Raw genomic sequence first — 24927 nt, forward strand, 5'->3', positions numbered from 1 at the left:
TAGATGAGCATGAATCGGTCTGAAAAATAGGAGGAGCATGAAGTGGTGTTGAAAAACAGGAAGAGCCTGAAAATGTGTGAAATATATGAAGAGCTTCAAAAGATGTGAAAAATAGGAAGAGCTTCAAAATCTGTCAAAAATGAGATGAGCATGAAACGGTCGCAAAAATAGGAGGAACTTGAAGTGGTGTTCGAAAACATGAAGAGTCTGAAAAAGTGTGAAATATAAGAAGAGCTTCAAAGGGTGTGAAAAATATGAAGAGCTTCAAAAGGTGTCAAAAATATGAAGAGCATGAAACGGTCTGAAAGGTAGGAGAAGCATGAAGCGGTGTTCAAAAACATGAAGAGCCTGAAAAGGTGTGAAAAAAGTGAAGAGCTTCAAAAGGTGTCAAAAATGAGATGAGCATGAAACGGTCTGAAAAATAGGAGGAGCATGAAACGGTGTTCAAAAACCTGAAGAGCCTGAAATGGTGTGAAAAATATGAAGAGCTTCAAAAGGTGTCAAAAATATGAAGAGCATGAAACGGTCTGAAAGGTAGGAGAAGCATGAAGGGGTGTTCAAAAACATGAAGAGCCTGAAAAGGTGTGAAAAAAGTGAAGAGCTTCAAAAGGTGTCAAAAATATGAGGAGCATGAAACGGTCTGAAAAATAGGAGGAGCATGAAGTGGGGTTGAAAATCATGAAGAGCCTGAAAAGGTGTGTAAAATATGAAGAGCTTCAAAAGGAGTGAAATACATGAGGAGCATGAAACCGTCTGAATTATAGGAGGAGCATGAAGCGATGTTCATAAACATGAAGAGTCTGAAAAGGTGTGAAATATATGAAGAGCTTCAAAAGGTGTGAAAAATATGAAGAGCTTCAAAATCTGTCAAAAATGAGATGAGCATGAAACGGTCTGAAAAATAGGACTAACATGAAGTGGTGTTGAAAAACATGAAGAGCCTGAAAAAGTGTGAAGTATATGAAGAGCTTCAAAAGGTGTGAAAAATATTAGGAGCTTCAAAAGAGGTCAAAAATATGAGGAGCATGAAACGGTCTGAAAAAAAGGAGGAGCATGAGACGGGTTTGAAAATCACGAAGAGCCTGAAAAGGTGTGAAAAATATGAAGAGCTTCAAAAGGTGTGAAATACATGAGGATCATGAAACTGTCTGAAAAATAGGAGGTGCATGAAGTGGTGTTCAAAATCATGAAGAGCCTGAAAACGTGTGAAAAATATGAAGAGCTTCAAAAATGTGAAAAATATGAAGAACTTCAAAAGGTGTGAAATATATGAGGAGCTTCAAAAGGTGACAAAAAAATGAAGAACATGAAACGGTCTGAAAATAGGAGGAGCATGAAACGGTGCTCAAAACATGAAGAGCCTTAAAAGGTGTGAAAAATATGAAGAACTTTAAAAGGTGTCAAGAATATGAGGAGCATGAAACGTTCTGAAAAATAGGAGGATCATGAAACGGTGTTCAAAAACATGAAGAGCCTGAAAAGGTGTGAAAAATATGAGTAGCCTCAAAACGTGTCAAAAATATGGGGAGTGTGAAACTTTGTGAAAAATAGCAGGAGCATGAAGCGGTGTTCAAAAACATGAAGAGCCTGAAAACGTGTGAAAAATTTGAATAGCTTCAAAAATGTGAAAAATATGAAGAGCTTCAAAAGGTGTGAAATATATGAAGAGCTTCAAAATGTGTCAAAAATTAGATGAGCATGAAACGGTCTGAAAAATAGGAGGAGCATGAAGTGGTGTTGAAAAACATGAAGAGCCTGAAAATGTGTGAAATATATGAAGAGCTTCAAAAGGTGTGAAAAATATGAAGAGCTTCAAAAGGTGTCAAAAATATGAAGAGCATGAAACGGTCGCAAAAATAGGAAGAACTTGAAGTGGTGTTCGAAAACATGACGAGTCTGAAAAGGTGTGAAATATAAGAAGAGCTTCAAAGGGTGTCAAAATTATGAGGAGCATGAAACGGTCTGAAAAATAGGAGGAGCATGAAACCTTGTTGAAAAATATGAAGAGCCTGAAAAGGTGTGAAAAATATGAAGAGCTTCAAAAGGTGTCAAAATATGAGGAGCATGAAACGGTCTGAAAAATAGGAGGAGCATGAAACGGTGTTGAAAACATGAAGAGCCTGAAAAGGTGTGAAAAATATGAAGAGCTTCAAAAGGTGTCAAAAATATGAGGAGCATGAAACGGTCTGAAAAATATGAGGAGCATGAAACGGTGTTAAAAAACATGAAAACCCTGAAAAGGTGTGAAATATATGAAGAGCTTCAAAAGATGTCAAAAATAGGAGGAACATGAAGCGGGGTAGAAAAACATGAAGAGTCTGAAAAGGCGTGAAAAATATGAAGAGCTTCAAAACATGTCAAAAATATGAGGAGCATGACACGGTCAGAAATATAGGAGGAGCATGAAGTGGTGTTGAAAACATGAAGAACCTGAAAAGTTGTGAAAAATATGAAGAGCTTCAAAATGTGTCAAACATATGAGGAGTATGAAACGGTCTGAAAAATGGGAGGAGCATGAAGCAGTGTTGAAAAAGATGAAGAGCTTGAATACGTGTGAAAAATATGAAGAGCTTCAAAAGGTGTCAAAAATATGAGGAGCATGAAACAGTCTGAAAAATAGGAGGAGCATGAAGCGGATTTGAAAAGCATGAAGAGCCTGAAAAGGTGTGAAACATATGAAGAGCTTCAAAAGGTGTAAAAAATATGAGGAGCTTGAAACGGTCTGAAAAATCAGAGGATCTGGTTTCCTCAGTGTGTATGCCCAGAAGTGGGATTGCTGGGTCATATGGCAGTTCTATTTCCAGTTTTTTAAGAAATCCCCACACTGTTTTCCATAGGGGCTGTACTAGTGTGCATTCCCACCAACAGTGTAAGAGGGTTCCCTTTTCTCCACACCATCTCCAGCATTTATTGCTTGTAGACTTTTGGATAGCAGCCATCCTGACTGGCATGTAATGGTACCTCATTGTGGTTTTGATTTGCATTTCTCTAATAATGAGTGATGTTGAGCATCTTTTCATGTGTTTGTTATCCATCTGTATGTCTTCTTTGGAGAAATGTCTGTTTAGTTCTTTGGCTCATTTATTATTGGGTCATTTATTTTTCTGCAATTGAGCTGCAGGATTTGCTTGTATATTTTTGAGATTAATCCATTGTCTGTTTCTTCATTTGCTATTATTTTCTCCCAATCTGAGGGCTGTCTTTTCACCTTACTTATAGTTTCCTTTGTAGTGCAAAAGCTTTTAAGTTTCATTAGGTCCCATTTGTTTAGTTTTGCTTTTATTTCCAATATTCTGGGAGGTGGGTCATAGAGGATCTTGCTTTGATTTATGTCGGAGAGTGTTTTGCCTATCTTCTCCTCTAGGAGTTTTATAGTTTCTGGTCTTACATTTAGATCTTTAATCCATTTTGAGTTTATTTTTGTGTATGGTGTTAGAAAGTGTACTATTTTCATTCTTTTACAAGTGGTTGACCAGGTTTCCCAGCACCACTTGTTAAAGAGGTTGTCTTTTTTCCATTGTATATCCTTGCCTCCTTTGTCAAAGATAAGGTGTCCATAGGTTCGTCTGAAAGAGACACGTGCACCCCAATGTTCATCGCAGCACTGTTTATAATAGCCAGGACATGGAAGCAACCTAGATGCCCGTCAGCAGATGAATGGATAAGAAAGCTGTGGTACATATACACCATGGAATATTACTCAGCCATTAAAAAGAATTCATTTGAATCAGTCCTAATGAGATGGATGAAGCTGGAGCCCATTATACAGAGTGAAGTAAGCCAGAAAGATAAAGAACATTAGAGCATGCTGACACATGTATATGGAATTTAGAAAGGTGATAATGATAACCCTATATGCAGAACAGAAAAAGAGACACAGAAATACAGAACAGACTTTTGAACTTTGTGGGAGAATGCGAGGTTGGGATATTTCAAAAGAACAGCATGTATGCTATCTATGGTGAAACAGATCACCAGCCCAGGTAGGATGCACGAGACAAGTGCTCTGGCTTGGTGCACTGGGAAGACCGAGAGGAATCGGGTGGAGAGGGAGGTGGGAGGGGGGATTGGGATTGGGAATACATGTAAATCCATGGCTGATTCATATCAATGTATGACAAAACCGACTGGGAAAAAAAAATAAAAATAATAAAAAAAATTTAAAAAAATAACAATAAAAAAAAATAAGAAGAGCATGAAATGGTGTTCAAAAACATGAAGAGCCTGAAAAGGTGTGGAAATTATGAAGAGCTTCAAAAGGTGTCAAATATATGAGGAGCATAAAACGGTCTAAAACATAGGAGGAGCATGAAGCGGTGTTGAAAAACATGAAGAGCCTGAAAAGGTGTGAAAAATATGAAGAGCTTCAAAAGTGGCAAAAATAGGAGGAGCATGAAACGTTCTGAAAATTAGGAGGAGCATGAGGCGGTGTTGAAAAACATGATGAGCGTGAAAAGGTGTGAAAAATATGAGGAGCTTCAAAAGGTGTCAAATTATGAGAAGCATGAAAAGGTCTGAAAAATAGGAGGAACATAAAACGGTGTTCAAAAACATGAAGGGCCTGAAAACGTGTGAAATATATGAAGAGCTTCAAAAGGTGTGAAAAATATGAAGAGATTCAAAGGTGTCAAAAATATGAGGAGCATTAAACGGTCTGAAAAATAGGAGGAGCATGAAACGGTGTTCAAAAACATGAAGAGCCTGAAAAGGTGTGAAAAATATGAAGAGCTTCAAAAGTTGTCGAAAATATGAGGAGCATGAAACGGTCTGAAAAATAGGAGGAGCATTGAAGCGTTGTTCAAAATCTTGAAGAGCCTGAAAAGGTGTGACAAATATGAAGAGCTTCAAAAGGTGTCAAAAATATGAGGAGCATGAGACGGTATGAAAAATAGGAGGAGCATGAAGCGGTGTGGAAAACATGAAGAGCCTGAAAAGGTGTGAAAAATATGAAGAGCTTCAAAAGGTGTCAAAAATATGAGGGGCATGAAACGGTCTGAAAAATAGGAGGAGCATGAAGCAATGTTCAAAAACATGAAGAGCTTCAAAAGGTGTGAAATATATGATGAGCTTCAAAAGCTGTCAAAAATTAGATGAGCATGAAACGGACTGAAAAATAGGAGGAGCATAAAGTGGTGTTGAAAAACATGAAGAGACTGAAAAAGTGTGAAATATAAGAAGAGCTTCAAAAGGTGTGAAAAATATGAGGAGCTTCAAAAGGTGTCAAAAATATGAGGAGCATGAAATTATCTGAAAAATAGGAGCAGAATGAAACGGTGTTCAAAAACATGAAGAGCCTGAAAAGGTGTGAAAAATATGAAGAGCTACAAAAGGTGTGAAAAATATGAGGAGCATGAAACGGCCTGAAAAGTAAAAGGAGCATGAAGCGGTGTTCAAAAAAATGAAGAGCCTGAAAAGATGGGAAAAATATGAAGAGCTTCAAAAGTTGTGAAATACATGAGGAGCATGAAACAGTCTGAAAAATAGGAGGAACATAAAAAGCTGTTCAAAAACATGAAGAGGCTGAAAAGGTGTGAAAAATATGAAGAGCTTCAAAACGTGTGAAATACATGAGGAGCATGAAACAGTCTGAAAAATAGGAGGAGCATGAAGCAGTGTTCAAAAACATGAAGAGCCTGAAAAGGTGTGAAAAATATGAAGAGCTTCAAAAAATATCAAAAATATAAGGAGCATTAAACGGTCTGAAAAATAGGAGCAGCATGAAACGGTGTTCAAAAACATGAAGATCCTGAAAAGGTGTGAAAAATATGAAGAGCTTCAAAACGTTTCAAAAATATGAGGAGCATGAAACGGTCTGAAAATTAGGAGGGGCAAGAAGTGGTGTTGAAAAACATGAACAGCCTGAAAACGTGTGAGAAATATGAAGAGCTTCAAAAGCTGTGAAAAAAATGAAGTGCTTCAAAAGGTGTCAAAAATGAGATGAGCATGAAACGGTCTGAAAAATAGGAGGAGCATGAAGTTGTGTTGAAAAACATGAAGAGCCTGAAAAGGTGTGAAAAATATGAAGAGCTTCAAAAGGTGTGAAATACATGAGGAGCATGAAACTCTCTGAAATATAGGCGGAGCATGAAGTGGTGTTGAAAAACATGAAGAGGCTGAAAACGTGTGAAAAATATGAGGAGGTTCAAAAGGTGTGAAACCTATGAGGAGCATGATACGGTCTGAAAAATAGGAGGAGCATGAAGCGGTGTTGAAAAACATGAAGAGCCTGAAAAGGTGTGAAAAATATGAAGAGCTTCAAAAGTGGCAAAAATAGGAGGAGCATGAAACGTTCTGAAAATTAGGAGGAGCATGAGGCGGTGTTGAAAAACATGATGAGCGTGAAAAGGTGTGAAAAATATGAGGAGCTTCAAAAGGTGTCAAATTATGAGAAGCATGAAAAGGTCTGAAAAATAGGAGGAACATAAAACGGTGTTCAAAAACATGAAGGGCCTGAAAACGTGTGAAATATATGAAGAGCTTCAAAAGGTGTGAAAAATATGAAGAGATTCAAAGGTGTCAAAAATATGAGGAGCATTAAACGGTCTGAAAAATAGGAGGAGCATGAAACGGTGTTCAAAAACATGAAGAGCCTGAAAAGGTGTGAAAAATATGAAGAGCTTCAAAAGTTGTCGAAAATATGAGGAGCATGAAACGGTCTGAAAAATAGGAGGAGCATTGAAGCGTTGTTCAAAATCTTGAAGAGCCTGAAAAGGTGTGACAAATATGAAGAGCTTCAAAAGGTGTCAAAAATATGAGGAGCATGAGACGGTATGAAAAATAGGAGGAGCATGAAGCGGTGTGGAAAACATGAAGAGCCTGAAAAGGTGTGAAAAATATGAAGAGCTTCAAAAGGTGTCAAAAATATGAGGGGCATGAAACGGTCTGAAAAATAGGAGGAGCATGAAGCAATGTTCAAAAACATGAAGAGCTTCAAAAGGTGTGAAATATATGATGAGCTTCAAAAGCTGTCAAAAATTAGATGAGCATGAAACGGACTGAAAAATAGGAGGAGCATAAAGTGGTGTTGAAAAACATGAAGAGACTGAAAAAGTGTGAAATATAAGAAGAGCTTCAAAAGGTGTGAAAAATATGAGGAGCTTCAAAAGGTGTCAAAAATATGAGGAGCATGAAATTATCTGAAAAATAGGAGCAGAATGAAACGGTGTTCAAAAACATGAAGAGCCTGAAAAGGTGTGAAAAATATGAAGAGCTACAAAAGGTGTGAAAAATATGAGGAGCATGAAACGGCCTGAAAAGTAAAAGGAGCATGAAGCGGTGTTCAAAAAAATGAAGAGCCTGAAAAGATGGGAAAAATATGAAGAGCTTCAAAAGTTGTGAAATACATGAGGAGCATGAAACAGTCTGAAAAATAGGAGGAACATAAAAAGCTGTTCAAAAACATGAAGAGGCTGAAAAGGTGTGAAAAATATGAAGAGCTTCAAAACGTGGGAAATACATGAGGAGCATGAAACAGTCTGAAAAATAGGAGGAGCATGAAGCAGTGTTCAAAAACATGAAGAGCCTGAAAAGGTGTGAAAAATATGAAGAGCTTCAAAAAATATCAAAAATATAAGGAGCATTAAACGGTCTGAAAAATAGGAGCAGCATGAAACGGTGTTCAAAAACATGAAGATCCTGAAAAGGTGTGAAAAATATGAAGAGCTTCAAAACGTTTCAAAAATATGAGGAGCATGAAACGGTCTGAAAATTAGGAGGGGCAAGAAGTGGTGTTGAAAAACATGAACAGCCTGAAAACGTGTGAGAAATATGAAGAGCTTCAAAAGCTGTGAAAAAAATGAAGTGCTTCAAAAGGTGTCAAAAATGAGATGAGCATGAAACGGTCTGAAAAATAGGAGGAGCATGAAGTTGTGTTGAAAAACATGAAGAGCCTGAAAAGGTGTGAAAAATATGAAGAGCTTCAAAAGGTGTGAAATACATGAGGAGCATGAAACTCTCTGAAATATAGGCGGAGCATGAAGTGGTGTTGAAAAACATGAAGAGGCTGAAAACGTGTGAAAAATATGAGGAGGTTCAAAAGGTGTGAAACCTATGAGGAGCATGATACGGTCTGAAAAATAGGAGGAGCATGAAGCGGTGTTGAAAAACATGAAGAGCCTGAAAAGGTGTGAAAAATATGAAGAGCTTCAAAAGTGGCAAAAATAGGAGGAGCATGAAACGTTCTGAAAATTAGGAGGAGCATGAGGCGGTGTTGAAAAACATGATGAGCGTGAAAAGGTGTGAAAAATATGAAGAGCTTCAAAGGTTGTCAAAAATATAAGGAGCATGAAACGGTCTGAAAATTGGAGGAGCATGAAGCGGTGTTGAAAAACATGAAGAGCCTGAAAAGTTGTGAAATACATGAAGAGCTTCAAAAGGTTTCAAAAATATGAGGAGCATGAAACGGTCTGAAAAATAGGAGGAGCATGAAGCGGTTGTGAAAAACATGAAATGCCTGAAAATGTGTGAAATATATGAACAGCTTCAAAAGGTGTGAAAAATACGAGGAGCTTCAACAGGTGTGAAAAATATGAGGAGCATGAAACGGTCTGAAAAATAGGAGGAGCATGAAACGGTGTTCAAAAACATGAAGAGCCTGAAAAGGTGTGAAAAATATGAAGAGCTTCAAAAGGTGTGAAAAATATTAGGAGCATGAAACGGTCTGAAAAATAGGAGGAGAATGAAGCGGTTTTCAAAAAAATGAAGAGCCTGAAAAGGTGTGAAAAATATGAAGAGCTTCAAAAGGTGTCAAAAATATGAGGAGCCTGAAACGGTCTGAAAAATAGGAGGAGCATGAAGCGGTGTTCAAAAAAATGAAGAGACTGAAAATGTGTGAAAAATATGAGGAGCTTCAAAAGGTGTCAAATTATGAGAAGCATGAAAAGGTCTGAAAAATAGGAGGAACATAAAACGGTGTTCAAAAACATGAAGGGCCTGAAAACGTGTGAAATATATGAAGAGCTTCAAAAGGTGTGAAAAATATGAAGAGATTCAAAGGTGTCAAAAATATGAGGAGCATTAAACGGTCTGAAAAATAGGAGGAGCATGAAACGGTGTTCAAAAACATGAAGAGCCTGAAAAGGTGTGAAAAATATGAAGAGCTTCAAAAGTTGTCGAAAATATGAGGAGCATGAAACGGTCTGAAAAATAGGAGGAGCATTGAAGCGTTGTTCAAAATCTTGAAGAGCCTGAAAAGGTGTGACAAATATGAAGAGCTTCAAAAGGTGTCAAAAATATGAGGAGCATGAGACGGTCTGAAAAATAGGAGGAGCATGAAGCGGTGTGGAAAACATGAAGAGCCTGAAAAGGTGTGAAAAATATGAAGAGCTTCAAAAGGTGTCAAAAATATGAGGGGCAAGAAACGGTCTGAAAAATAGGAGGAGCATGAAGCAATGTTCAAAAACATGAAGAGCTTCAAAAGGTGTGAAATATATGAAGAGCTTCAAAAGGTGTGAAAAATATGATGAGCTTCAAAAGCTGTCAAAAATTAGATGAGCATGAAACGGACTGAAAAATAGGAGGAGCATAAAGTGGTGTTGAAAAACATGAAGAGACTGAAAAAGTGTGAAATATAAGAAGAGCTTCAAAAGGTGTGAAAAATATGAGGAGCTTCAAAAGGTGTCAAAAATATGAGGAGCATGAAATTATCTGAAAAATAGGAGCAGAATGAAACGGTGTTCAAAAACATGAAGAGCCTGAAAAGGTGTGAAAAATATGAAGAGCTACAAAAGGTGTGAAAAATATGAGGAGCATGAAACGGCCTGAAAAGTAAAAGGAGCATGAAGCGGTGTTCAAAAAAATGAAGAGCCTGAAAAGATGGGAAAAATATGAAGAGCTTCAAAAGTTGTGAAATACATGAGGAGCATGAAACGGTCTGAAAAATAGGAGGAACATAAAAAGCTGTTCAAAAACATGAAGAGGCTGAAAAGGTGTGAAAAATATGAAGAGCTTCAAAACGTGTGAAATACATGAGGAGCATGAAACGGTCTGAAAAATAGGAGGAGCATGAAGCAGTGTTCAAAAACATGAAGAGCCTGAAAAGGTGTGAAAAATATGAAGAGCTTCAAAAAATATCAAAAATATGAGGAGCATTAAACGGTCTGAAAAATAGGAGCAGCATGAAACGGTGTTCAAAAACATGAAGATCCTGAAAAGGTGTGAAAAATATGAAGAGCTTCAAAACGTTTCAAAAATATGAGGAGCATGAAACGGTCTGAAAATTAGGAGGGGCAAGAAGTGGTGTTGAAAAACATGAACAGCCTGAAAACGTGTGAGAAATATGAAGAGCTTCAAAAGCTGTGAAAAAAATGAAGTGCTTCAAAAGGTGTCAAAAATGAGATGAGCATGAAACGGTCTGAAAAATAGGAGGAGCATGAAGTTGTGTTGAAAAACATGAAGAGCCTGAAAAGGTGTGAAAAATATGAAGAGCTTCAAAAGGTGTGAAATACATGAGGAGCATGAAACTCTCTGAAATATAGGCGGAGCATGAAGTGGTGTTGAAAAACATGAAGAGGCTGAAAACGTGTGAAAAATATGAGGAGGTTCAAAAGGTGTGAAACCTATGAGGAGCATGATACGGTCTGAAAAATAGGAGGAGCATGAAGCGGTGTTCAAAAACATGAAGAGCCTGAAAAATTGTGAAAAATATGAAAAGCTTCAAAAGGTGTCAAAAATATGAGGAGCATGGAACGGTCTGAAAAATAGGAGGAGCATGAAGCGGTGTTCAAAAACATGAAGAGCCTGAAAAGGTTTGAAAAATATGAAGAGATTCAAAAGGTGTCAAAAATATGAGGAGCATGAAACGGTCTGAAAAAAGGGAGGAGCATGAAGCGGTCTTCAAAAACATGAAGAGCCGGAAAAGGTGTGAAAAATATGAAGAGCTTCAAAAGGTGTGAAAAATATGAAGACCTTCAAAAGGTGTCAAAAATTAGATTAACATGACAGGGTCTGAAAAATAGGAGGAGCATGAAGCGGTGTTCAAAAACATGAAGAGCCTGAAAAGGTCTGAAAAATATTAAGAGCTTCAAAAGGTGTGAAAAATATGAAGAGCTTCAAAAGGTGTCAAAAATCGATGAGCAGGAAATGGTCTGAAAAATAGGAGGAGCATGAAGTTGTGTTAAAAACATGAAGAGCCTGAAAAGGTGTGAAATATATGAAGAGCTTCAAAAGGTGTCAAAAATATGAGGAGAATGAAACGGTCTTAAAAATGGGAGGACCATGAAGTGGTGTTGAAAAACATGAAGATCCTGAAATGGAGTGAAATATATGAAGAGCTTCACAATGTGTGAAAAATATGAGGAGCTTCAAAAAGTGTCAGAAATATGAGGAGCATGAAACGGTCTGAAAAATAGGAGGAGCATGAAATGGTGTTGAAAAACATGAGGAGCCTGAAAAGTGTGAAAAATATGAAAAGCTTCAAAAGGTGTCAAAAATATGAGGAGCATGAAACGGTCTGAAAAATAGGAGGAGCATGAAGTGGTGTTAAAAACATGAAGAGCCTGAAAAGGTGTGAAAAATATGAAGAGCTTCAAAAGGTGTCAAAAATATGAGGAGCATGAAACGGTCTGAAAAATAGGAGGAGCATGAAGCGGTGTTCAAAAACCTGAAGAGCCTAAAGAGTTGTGAAAAATATGAAAAGCTTCAAAAGGTGTCAAAATTGAGATGAGCATGAAACGGTCTGAAAAATAGGAGGATCATGAAGCGGTGTTGAAAAACATGAAGAGCCTGGAAAGGTGTGAAAAATATGACGAGTTTCAAAAGGTGTCAAAAATATGAGGAGCATGAAACGGTCTGAAAATAGGAGGATCATGAAGCTGTGTTCAAAAATATGAAGAGCCTGAAAAGGTGTGAAAAATATGAAGAGCTTCAAAAGGTGTGAAAAATATGTGGAGCATGAAACGGTCTGAAAAATAGAAGCAGCATGAAACGGTGTTGAAAAACATGAAGAGCCTGAAAAGGTGTGAAAAATATGAAGAGCTTCAAAAGGTGTGAAAAATATGAGGAGCATGAAACGGTCTGAAAAATAGGAGGAGCTTGAAGCGATGTTCAAAAACATGACGAGCCTGAAAAGGTGTGAAAAATATGAAGAGCTTCAAAAGGTGTGAAATAAATGAGGAGCATGAAACGGTCTGGAATATAGGAGGAGCATGAAGCGGTGTTCAAAGACATGAAGAGCCTGAAAAGGTGTTAAAAATATGAAGAGCTTCAAAAGGAGTCAAATATATGAGGAGCAGGAAAGGGTCTGAAAAACAGGAGTAGCATGAAGTGGTGTTGAATAAAATCAAGAGCCTGAAAAGGTGTGAAAAATATGAAGACCTTTAAAAGGGGTGAAATACATGAGGAGCATGAAACGGGCTGAAAAATAGGAGAAGCATGAAGTGGTGTGGAAAAACCTGAAGAGCCTGAAAAGGTGTGAAAAATATGAAGAGCTCAAAAGGTGTGAAAAATATGAGGAGCATGAAACGGTCTGGAATATAGGAGGAGCATGAAGCGGTGTTCAAAGACATGAAGAGCCTGAAAAGGTGTGAAAAATATGAAGAGCTTCAAAAGGTGTGAAATAAATGAGGAGCATGAAACGGTCTGGAATATAGGAGGAGCATGAAGCGGTGTTCAAAGACATGAAGAGCCTGAAAAGGTGTTAAAAATATGAAGAGCTTCAAAAGGAGTCAAATATATGAGGAGCAGGAAAGGGTCTGAAAAACAGGAGTAGCATGAAGTGGTGTTGAATAAAATCAAGAGCCTGAAAAGGTGTGAAAAATATGAAGACCTTTAAAAGGGGTGAAATACATGAGGAGCATGATACGGTCTGAAAAATAGGAGGAGCATGAAGCGGTGTTGAAAAACATGAAGAGCCTGAAAAGGTGTGAAAAATATGAGGAGCTTCAAAAGTGGCAAAAATAGGAGGAGCATGAAACGTTCTGAAAATTAGGAGGAGCATGAGGCAGTGTTGAAAAACATGATGAGCGTGAAAAGGTGTGAAAAATATGAAGAGCTTCAAAGGTTGTCAAAAATATAAGGAGCATGAAACGGTCTGAAAATTGGAGGAGCATGAAGCGGTGTTGAAAAACATGAAGAGCCTGAAATGTTGTGAAATACATGAAGAGCTTCAAAAGGTTTCAAAAATATGAGGAGCATGAAATGGTCTGAAAAATAGGAGGAGCATGAAGCGGTTGTGAAAAACATGAAATGCCTGAAAATGTGTGAAATATATGAACAGCTTCAAAAGGTGTGAAAAATACGAGGAGCTTCAACAGGTGTGAAAAATATGAGGAGCATGAAACGGTCTGAAAAATAGGAGGAGCATGAAACGGTGTTCAAAAACATGAAGAGCCTGAAAAGGTGTGAAAAATATGAAGAGCTTCAAAAGGTGTGAAAAATATGAGGAGCATGAAACGGTGTGAAAAATAGGAGGAGAATGAAGCGGTGTTCAAAAAAATGAAGAGCCTGAAAAGGTGTGACAAATATGAAGAGCTTCAAAAGGTGTCAAAAATATGAGGAGCCTGAAACGGTCTGAAAAATAGGAGGAGCATGAAGCGGTGTTCAAAAAAATGAAGAGACTGAAAATGTGTGAAAAATATGAGGAGATCAAAAGGTGTCAAATTATGAGAAGCATGAAAAAGTCTGAAAAATAGGAGGAACATAAAACGGTGTTCAAAAACATGAAGGGCCTGAAAAAGTGTGAAATATATGAAGAGCTTCAAAAGGTGTGAAAAATATGAAGAGATTCAAAGGTGTCAAAAATATGAGGAGCATTAAACGGTCTGAAAAATAGGAGGAGCATGAAACGGTGTTCAAAAACATGAAGAGCCTGAAAAGGTGTGAAAAATATGAAGAGCTTCAAAAGTTGTCGAAAATATGAGGAGCATGAAACGGTCTGAAAAATAGGAGGAGCATTGAAGCGTTGTTCAAAATCTTGAAGAGCCTGAAAAGGTGTGACAAATATGAAGAGCTTCAAAAGGTGTCAAAAATATGAGGAGCATGAGACGGTCTGAAAAATAGGAGGAGCATGAAGCGGTGTGGAAAACATAAAGAGCCTGAAAAGGTGTGAAAAATATGAAGAGCTTCAAAAGGTGTCAAAAATATGAGGGGCATGAAACGGTCTGAAAAATAGGAGGAGCATGAAGCAATGTTCAAAAACATGAAGAGCTTCAAAAGGTGTGAAATATATGAAGAGCTTCAAAAGGTGTGAAAAATATGATGAGCTTCAAAAGCTGTCAAAAATTAGATGAGCATGAAACGGACTGAAAAATAGGAGGACCATAAAGTGGTGTTGAAAAACATGAAGAGACTGAAAAAGTGTGAAATATAAGAAGAGCTTCAAAAGGTGTGAAAAATATGAGGAGCTTCAAAAGGTGTCAAAAATATGAGGAGCATGAAATTATCTGAAAAATAGGAGCAGAATGAAACGGTGTTCAAAAACATGAAGAGCCTGAAAAGGTGTGAAAAATATGAAGAGCTACAAAAGGTGTGAAAAATATGAGGAGCATGAAACGGCCTGAAAAGTAAAAGGAGCATGAAGCGGTGTTCAAAAAAATGAAGAGCCTGAAAAGATGGGAAAAATATGAAGAGCTTCAAAAGTTGTGAAATACATGAGGAGCATGAAACGGTCTGAAAAATAGGAGGAACATAAAAAGCTGTTCAAAAACATGAAGAGGCTGAAAAGGTGTGAAAAATATGAAGAGCTTCAAAACGTGTGAAATACATGAATAGCATGAAACGGTCTGAAAAATAGGAGGAGCATGAAGCAGTGTTCAAAAACATGAAGAGCCTGAAAAGGTGTGAAAAATATGAAGAGCTTCAAAAAATATCAAAAATATGAGGAGCATTAAACGGTCTGAAAAATAGGAGCAGCATGAAACGGTGTTCAAAAACATGAAGATCCTGAAAAGGTGTGAAAAATATGAAGAGCTTCAAAACGTTTCAAAAATATGAGGAGCATGAAACGGTCTGAAAATTAGGAGGGGCAAGAAGTGGTGTTGAAAAACATGAACAGCCTGAAAACGTGTGAGAAATATGAAGAGCTTCAAAAGCTGTGAAAAAAATGAAGTGCTTCAAAAGGTGTCAAAAATGAGATGAGAATGAAACGGTCTGAAAAATAGGAGGAGCATGAAGTTGTGTTGAAAAACATGAAGAGCATGAAAAGGTGTGAAAAATATGAAGAGCTTCAAAAGGTGTGAAATACATGAGGAGCATGAAACTCTCTGAAATATAGGCGGAGCATGAAGTGGTTTTGAAAAACATGAAGAGCCTTAAAAGGTGTGAAAAATATGAAGAGCTTCAAAATGTGTGAAATACATGAGGAGTATGAAACTGTCAGAAAAATAGCAGGAGCATGAAGCGGTGTTAAAAACATGAAGAGTCTGAAAACGTGTGAAAAGTATGAAGAGCTTCAAAAATGTGAAAAATATGAAGAGGTTCAAAAGGTGTGAAAAATATGAAGAGCTTCAAAAGGTGTCAAGAAAGAGTTGAGCATGAAAAGGTCTGAAAAATATGAGGAGCATGAAGCGGTGTTGAAAATCATGAAGAGCCTGAAAAGGTATGAAAAATATAAAGAGCTTCATAAGGTGTGAAATATATGAAGAGCTTCAAAAGTTGTCAAAATGAGATGAGCATGAAACGATTTGAAAAAAAGGAGGATCATGAATTGGTGTTGAAAGAAATGAAGAGCCTGAAAAGGTGTGAAATATCTGAAGAGCTTCAAAAGGTGTGAAAAATATGAGGAGCATGAAACATTCTGAAAAATAGGAGGAGCATGAAGCGGTGTTTAAAAACATGAAGAGCCTGAAAAGTTGTGAAAAATATGAAGAGCTTCAAAAGGTGTCAAAATATGAGGAGCATGAAACGGTCTGAAAAATAGGAGGAGCATGAAGCGGTGTTGAAAAACATGAAGAGCCTGAAAAGGTGTGAAAAGTATGAAGAGCTTCAAAAGGTGTGAAATACATGACGAGCATGAAACTCTCTGAAAAATAGGAGGAGCATAAAGTGGTGTGGAAAAACATGAAGAACCTGAAAAGGTGTGAAAAGTATGAAGAGCTTCAAAAGGTGTGAAATACATGACGGGCATGAAACTCTCCGAAAAATAGGAGGAGCATGAAGTGCTGTACAAAAACATGAAGAGCCTTAAAAGGTGAGAAAAATATGAAGAGCTTCAAATGGGGTGAAAAATATGAGGAGCATGTTACGGTCGAAAAAATTGGAGGAGCATGAAGCGGAGTTCAAAAACATGAAGAGCCTGAAAAGGTGTGAATAATATGAAAAGCTACAAAAGGTGTCAAAAATGAGAAGAGCATGAAACGGTCTGAAAATTAGGAGGAGCATGAAGCGATGTTGAAAAATATGAAGAGACTGAAAAGGTGTGAGACATATGAAGAGCTTCAAAAGGTGTCAAATATATGAGGAGAATGAAACGGTCTGAAAAATAGGCGGAGCATGAAGCGGTGATCAAAAACATTAAGAGCCTGAAAAGGTGTGAATAATATGGCGAGCTTCTAAAGGTGTCAAAAATATCAGGAGCATGAAACGGCCTGAAAAATAGGCGGAGCATGAAGCGGTGTTGAAAATCATCAAGAGACTAAAAAGTGTGAAATATATGAAGAGCTTCAAAAGGTGTGAAAAATATGAGGAGCATGAAACGGTCTGAAAAATAGGAGGAGCATGAAGCGGTGTTTAAAAACATGAAGAGCCTGAAAAGTTGTGAAAAATATGAAGAGCTTCAAAAGGCGTCAAAAATATGAGGAGCATGAAACGGTCTGAAAAATAGGAGGAGCATGAAGCGGTGTTGAAAAAGATGAAGAGCCTGAAAACGTGTGGAAAATATGTGTAGCTTCAAAAGGTGTTAAATACATGAGGAGCATGAAACCGTCTGAAAAATAAGAGGAGCATGAATCAGTGTTCAAAAACATGAAGAGCCTGAAAAGGTGTGAAAAATATGAAGAGCTTCAAAATGTGTGAAATACATGAGGAGCATGAAAAGGTCTGAAAAATAGGAGGAGGATGAAGTGGTGTTCAAAAACATGAAGAGCCTGAAAACGTGTGAAAAATATGAGGAGCTTCAAAAATGTGAAAAATATGAAGAGCTTCAAAAGGTGTCAAAACTATGAGGAGCATGAAACGGTCTTAAAAATAGGAGGAGGATGAAGTGGTGTTCAAAAACATGAAGAGCCTGAAAAGGTGTGAAAAATATGAAGAGACTCAATACGTGTCAAAAATATGAGGAGTATGAAACGGTCGGAAAAATAGCAGGAGCATGAAGCGGTGTTGAAAAACATGAAGAGTCTGAAAACCTGTGAAAATTATGAAGAGCTTCAAAAATGTGAAAAATATGAAGAGCTTCAACAGGTGTGAAAAATATGAAGAGCTTCAAAAGGTGTCAAAAAAGAGATGAGCATGAAAGGTCTGAAAAATACGAGGAGCATGAAGCGGTGTTGAAAATCATGAAGAGCCTGAAAAGGTATGAAAAATATGAAGAGCTTCATAAGGTGTGAAATATATGAAGAGCTTCAAAAGGTGTCAAAATGAGATGAGCATGAAACGATTTGAACAATAGGAGGAGCATGAAATAGTGTTGAAAAAAATGAAGAGCCTGAAAAGGTGTGAAATATCTGAAGAGCTTCAAAAGGTGTCAACAATATGAGGAGCATGAAACAATCTCAAAAATAGGAGGAGCATGAAGAGGTGTTGAAAAACATGAAGAGCCTGAAATTGTGTGAAAATGTGAAGAGCTTCAAAATGTTTCAAAAATATGAGGAGCCTGAAAAGTTCTGAAAAATAGTAGGAGCATGAAGTGGTGTTGAAAAACATGAAGAGTCTGAAAAGGTGTGAAAAATATGAAGAGCTTCAAAAGGTGTCAAAAATATGAGGAGCATGAAACTGTCTGAAAAATAGGAGGAGAATGAAGCGGTGGTGAAAAACATGAAGAGCCTGAAAACGTGTGAAAAAAAATGAAGAGCTTCTAAAGGAGTCAAAAATATGTGGAGGATGAAACTTTCTGAAAAATAGGATGATCATGAAACTGTTTTGAAAAAGATGAAGAGCATGAAAAGTGTGAAAAATATGAAGAGCTTCAAAAGGTGTGAAAAATATGAGGAGCAGGAAACGGTATGAAAAATAGGAAGAGCATGAAGCGGTTTTCAAAAACATGAAGAGACTGAAAAGGTGTGAAAAATATGAAGAGCTTCAAAAGGTGTCAAAACTATGAGGAGCAGGAAGCGGTCTGAAAAAGAGGAGGAGCATGAAGCAGTGTTGAAAAACATGAAGAGCCTGAAAAGGTGTGAAAAATATGAAGACCTTCAAAAGGTGTCAAAAATATGAGGAGCATGAAACTGTCTGAAAAATAGGAGGTGCATGAAGAGGTGTTGAAAAACATGAAGAGCCTGAAAAGGTGTGAAAAAAAATGAAGAGCTTCTAAAGGAGTCAAAAATATGTGGAGGATGAAACTTTCTGAAAAATAGGATGATTATGAAACAGTTTTGAAAAAGATGAAGAGCATGAAAAGGTTTGAAAAATATGAAGAGCTTCAAAAGGTGTTAAATACATGAGGAGCATTAAACGGTCTGTAAAATAGGAGGAGAATGAAGCCGTGTTGAAAAACATGAAGCGCCGGAAAAAGTGTGAAAAATATGAAGAGCTTCAAAAGGTGTCAAAAATATGAGGAGCATGAAACGGTCTGAAAAATAGGATGAGCATGAAACGGTTTTAAAAACGAAGAGCCTAAAAGGTGTGACATATATGAGGAGCTTCAAAAGGTGTGAAATACATGAGGAGGTCGAAACGGTCTGAAAATAGTAGGAGCATGAAGCGGCGTTGAAAAACATGAAGAGCCTGAAAACGTGTGAAAAATATGAAGAGCTTCAAAAGGTGTGAAATATATGAAGAGCTACAAAAGGTGTCAAAAATATGAGGAGCATGAACCGGTCTGAAATATAGGAGGAGCATGAAGTGGTGTTGAAAATCATGAAGAGCCTGAAAAGTTGTGAAAAATATGAAGAGCTTCAAAAGGTGTCAAAAATATGAGGAGCATGATACGGTGTTCAAAAATATGAAGAGCCTGAAAAGGTGTGAAAAACATGAAGATCTTCAAAAGGTGTAAAAAATATGAGAGTCATGAAACGACTGAAAAATAGGAGGAGCGTGATGCGGTGGTCAAAAACATGAAGAGCCTGAAAAGGTGTGAAAAATAGGAAGAGCTTCACAAGGTGTCAAATATATGAGGAGCATGAAACGGTCTGAAAAATAAGAGGATCATGAAACGCTCTGAAAAATAGGAGCAGCATGAAACGGTGTTGAAAGACATGAAGAGCTTCAAAAGGTGTCAAAAATATGAGGAGATGGAAACGGTTTGAAAAATAGGAGAAGCAGGAAACGGTCTGAAAAATAGAGGCAGCATGGAATGGTGTGGAAAAACATGAAGAGCTTCAAAAATTGTGAAAAAATGAGGAGGTTCAAAAGGTGTTAAAAATATGAGGAGCATGAAACGGTCTGAAAAATAGGAGGGGCTTGAAACGGTGTTCCATAACATGAAGAGCCTGAAAAGATGTGAAAATTATGAACAACTTCAAAAGCTGTGAAAAATATGAGGAGCATGAAACAGTTTGAAAAATAGGAGAAGCATGAAACAGTGTTGAAAACATGAAGAGCATGACAAGTGTGAAAAATATAAAGAGCATTAAAAGGTGTCAAAAATATGAGGAGCATGAAACGGTCTGAAAAAAAGGAGGAGCATGAAGTGGTGTTGAAAACATGAAAAGCCTGAAAATGTGTGAAAATATGAAGAGCTTTCAAAGGTGTGAAAAATATGAATAGCTTCGAAATGTGTCAATGATGAGAGGAGCATGAAACGGTGTGAAAAATAGGAGGAGCATGAAGCGGTCTGAAAAATAGGAGTAGCATGAAGTGGTATTGAAAACATGAATAGCCTGGAAAGGTGTGAAATATATGAAGAGCTTCAAAAGGTGTGAAAAATATGAAAAGCTTCAAAAGGTGTGAAAAATATGAAGAGCTTCAAAAGGTGTGAAAAATATGAAGAGCTTCAAAAGGTGTCAAAAATGAGAGGAGCATGAAACGGTGTGAAAAATAGGAGGAGCATGAAGCTGTGTTGAAAAACATGAAGAGCCTGAAAAGGTGTGAAAAACATGAAGAGCTTCAAAAGGTGTAAAAAATATGAGAGTCATGAAACGACTGAAAAATAGGAGGAGCATGATGCGGTGGTCAAAAACATGAAGAGCCTGAAAAGGTGTGAAAAATATAAAGAGCTTCAAAAGGTGTCAAAAATATTAGGAGCATGAAACAGTATGAAACATAGGATGAGCATGAAATTTTTTGAAAAGATGAAGAGCATGAAAAGTTGTGAAAAATATGAAGAGCTTCAAAAGGTGTTAAATTCATGAGGAGCATGAAACGGTCTGAAAAATACGAGGAGAATAAAGCTGTGTTCAAAAACATGAAGAGCCTGAAAAGGTGTGGAAAATATGAAGAGCTTCAAAAGGTGTGAAGAATATGAAGATCTTCAAAAGGTGTCAAAAATTAGATGAGCATGAAAAGGCCTGAAAAATAGGAGGAGCATGAAGAGGTGTTTAAAAAACATGAAGAGCCGGAAAAGGTGTGAAATATATGAAGAGCTTCAAAAGATGTGAAAAATATGAAGAGCTTCAAAAGGTGTGAAAAATATGAGGAGCATGAAACGGTCTGAAAAACAGGATCAGCATGAAGCGGAGTGGAAAAATATGAAGAGCTTGAAAAGGTGTGAAAAATATGAAGAGCTTCAAAAGGTGTGAACTAAATGAGGAGCATGAAACGGTCTGAAAAATAGAAGGAGCATGAACCGGTGTTGAAAAACATAAAGAGCCTGAAAAGGTGTGAAAATATGAAGAGCTTCAAAAGGTGTGAAAAATATGAGGAGCATGAAATGGTCTGAAAAATAGGAGGAGCATGAAGCGGTGTTGAAAAACATGAAAAGCCTGAAAAGGTGTGAAAAATATGAAGAGCTTCAAAAGGTGTCAAAAATATGAGGAGCATGAAACGGTCTGAAAAATAGGAGTCGCAAGAAGCGGTGTTGGAAAACATGAAGAGCCTGAAAACGTGTGAAAAATATGAAGAGCTTCAAAAGCTGTGAAAAATATGAAGAGCTTCAAAACGTGTCAAAAATGAGATGAGCATGAAACGGTCTGAAAAATAGGAGGAGCCAGAAGCGTTTTTGAAAAACATGAAGAGACTGAAAAGGTGTGAAAAATATGAAAAGCTTCAAAAGATGTCAAAAATATGAGGAGCATGAAACGGTGTGAAAAATAAGAGGAGCATGAAGCTGTGTGCAAAAACATGAAGAGCCTGAAAAGGTGAGAAAAATATGAAGAGCTTCAAAAGGTGTCAAAAATATGAGGAGCATGAAACGGTCTGAAAAAAAGGAGGAGCATGAAGCGGTGTTGAAAACATGAAAAGCCTGAAAATGTGTGAAAAATATGAAGAGCTTTCAAAGGTGTGAAAAATATGAATAGCTTCGAAATGTGTCAATAATGAGAGGAGCATGAAACGGTGTGAAAAATAGGAGGAGCATGAAGCAGTGTGCAAAAACATGAAGAGCGTGAAAACGTGTGAAAAATATGAAGAGCTTCAAAAGGTGTTAAAAATATGAGGAGCATGAAACGGTCTGAAAAATAGGCGGAGCAAGAAACGGTGTTGAAAACATGAAGAGCCTGAAAAGGTGTGAAAAATATGAAGAGCTTCAAAAGATGTCAAAAATATGAGGAGCATGAAGCGGTCCGAAAAATAGGATGAGAATGAAGCGGTGTTGAAAACATTAAGAGCCTGAAAAGGTGGGAAATATATGAAGAGTTTGAAAAGGTGTCAAAAATATGAGGAGCATGAAACGGTGTGAAAAATAGGAGAAGCATGAAGTGATGTTGAGAAACCTGAAGAGACTGAAAAGGTGTGAAAAATATGAAGAGCTACAAAAGATGTGAAATATATGAGGAGCATGAAATGATCTGAAAAATAGGAGGAGCATGAAACGGTGTTGAAAAACATGAAGAGCCTGAAAAGGTGTGAAAATTATGAAGACCTTCAAAATGTGTCAAAAATAAGGAGGAGCATGAAATGGTGTTCAAAAACATGAAGAGCCTGAAAAGGTGTGAAAAATATGAACAGCTTCAAAAGGTGTCAAAAATATGAGGAGCATGAAACGGTCTGAAAAATAGGAGGAGCATGAAACGGTGTTGAAAAACATGAAGAGCCTGAAAAGGTGTGAAAAATAGGAAGAACTTCACAAGGTGTCAAATATATGAGGAGCATGAAACGGTCTGAAAAATAGGAGCATGAAGCAGTCGTCAAAAACATGAAGAACCTGAAAAGTTTTGAAAAATATGAAGAGCTTCAAAAGGTGTGAAAAATATGAGGAACATGAAACGGTCTGAAAAATAGGAGCAGCATGAAACAGTGTTGAAAGACATGAAGAGCTTCAAAAGTGTCAAAAATATGAGGAGCATGAAACGGTCTGAAAAATAAGAGGATCATGAAACGTTGTTCAAAACATGAAGAGCCTGAAAAGCTGTGAAAAATATGAAGAGCTTTAAAAGGTCTCAAATATATGAGGAGCATGAAATTTTCTGAAAAATAGGAGGAGCATGAAACGTTGTTCAAAACATGAAGAGCCTGAAAAGGTGTGAAAAATATAAAGAGCTTCAAAACATGTCAAACATTGAGGATCATGAAACGATCTGAAAAATAGGAAGAGCATGATGCAGTGTTGAAAAACATGAAGAGGCTGAAAACGTGTGAAAAATATGAAGTGCTCCAAAGATGTCAAAAATATGAGGACCATGAAGCGGTCCGAAAAATAGGATGAGCATGAAGCGGTGTTGAAAACATTAAGAGCCTGAAAAGGTGTGAAATATATGAAGAGCTTGAAACGGTGTCAAAAATATGAGGAGCATGAAACGGTGTGAAAAATAGAAGAAGCATTAAGTGATGTTGAGAAACATGAAGAGCCTGAAAAGGTGTGAAAAAAATGAAGAGCTACAAAAGGTGTCAAATACATGAGGAGCATGAAACGATCTGAAAAATAGGAGGAGAATGAAGTGGTGTTGAAAAATATGAAGAGCCTGAAAAGGTGTGAAAATTATGAAGAGCTTCAAAATGTGTCAAAAAAAAGGAGGATAATGAAACAGTGTTCAAATACATTAAGAGCCTGAATAGGTGTGAAAAATATGAAGAGCTACAAAATGTGTCAAAAAAAAAGGAGGAGCAAGAAGTGGTGTTTAAAAACAAGAAGTGCCTGAAAAGGTGTGAAATATATGAAGAGCTTCAAAAGGTGTCAAAAATATGAGGAGCATGAAACGGTCTGAAAAATAGGAGGAGCATGAAGTAGTGTTGAAAAACATGAAGAGATTGAAAAAGTGTGAAAAATATGAAGAGCTTTAAAAGGTTTCAAATATATGAGGAGCATGTAACTTTCTGAAAAATAGGAGGAGCATGAAACGGTGTTCAAATCATGAAGAGCTTGAAAAGGTGTGAAAAACATGAAGAGCTTCAAAACTTGTCAAACGTTGAGGTGCATGAAACTATCTGAAAAATAGGAAGAGCATGATGCCATGTTGAAAAACATGAAGAGCCTGAAAAGTTGTGAAATATATGATGAGCTTCAAAAGGTGTCAAAAATATGAGGAGCATGAAACGGTCTGAAAAATAGGAGGAGCATGAAGCGGTGTTGAAAAACATGAAGAGCCTTAAAAGTTGTGAAAAATATGAAGAGCTTCAAAAGGTGTCAAAAATGAGAGGAGCATGAAACGGTGTGAAAAATTGGAGGAGCATGAAGCTGTGTTGAAAAACATGAAGAGCCTGAAAAGGTGTGAAAAACATGAAGAGCTTCAAAAGGTGTAAAAAATATGAGAGGCATGAAACGACTGAAAAATAGGAGGAGCATGATGCGGTGGTCAAAAACATGAAGAGCCTGAAAAGGTGTGAAAAAAATAAAGAGCTTCAAAAGGTGTCAAAAATATTAGGAGCATGAAACAGTATGAAACATAGGATGAGCATGAAACTTTTTTGAAAAGATGAAGAGCATGAAAAGTTGTGAAAAATATGAAGAGCTTCAAAAGGTGTTAAATTCATGAGGAGCATGAACCGGTCTGAAAAATACGAGGAGAATAAAGCTGTGTTCAAAAACATGAAGAGCCTGAAAAGGTGTGGAAAATATGAAGAGCTTCAAAAGGTGTGAAAAATATGAAGATATTCAAAAGGTGTCAAAAATTAGATGAGCATGAAACGGCCTGAAAAATAGGAGGAGCATGAAGAGGTGTTTAAAAAACATGAAGAGCCGGAAAAGGTGTGAAATATATGAAGAGCTTCAAAAGATGTGAAAAAAATGAAGAGCTTCAAAAGGTGTGAAAAATATGAGGAGCATGAAACGGTCTGAAAAACAGGATCAGCATGAAGCGGAGTGGAAAAATATGAAGAGCTTGAAAAGGTGTGAAAAATATGAAGACCTTCAAAAGGTGTGAAATAAATGAGGAGCATGAAACGGTCAGAAAAATAGAAGGAGCATGAAGTGGTGTTGAAAAACATGAAGAGCCTGAAAAGGTGTGAAAAATATGAAGAGCTTCAAAAGGTGTGAAAAATATGAGGAGCATGAAATGGTCTGAAAAATAGGAGGAGCATGAAGCGGTGTTGAAAAACATGAAAAGCCTGAAAAGGTGTGAAAAATATGAAGAGCTTCAAAAGGTGTCAAAAATATGAGGAGCATGAAACGGTCTGAAAAAATAGGAGTCGCAAGAAGCGGTGTTGGAAAACATGAAGAGCCTGAAAACGTGTGAAAAATATGAAGAGCTTCAAAAGCTGTGAAAAATATGAAGAGCTTCAAAACGTGTCAAAAATGAGATGAGCATGAAACGGTCTGAAAAATAGGAGGAGCAAGAAGCGTTTTTGAAAAACATGAAGAGACTG

Source organism: Dama dama, chromosome 3 (genome assembly GCF_033118175.1).
Source record: "Dama dama isolate Ldn47 chromosome 3, ASM3311817v1, whole genome shotgun sequence".
NCBI lineage: Eukaryota > Metazoa > Chordata > Mammalia > Artiodactyla > Cervidae > Dama > Dama dama.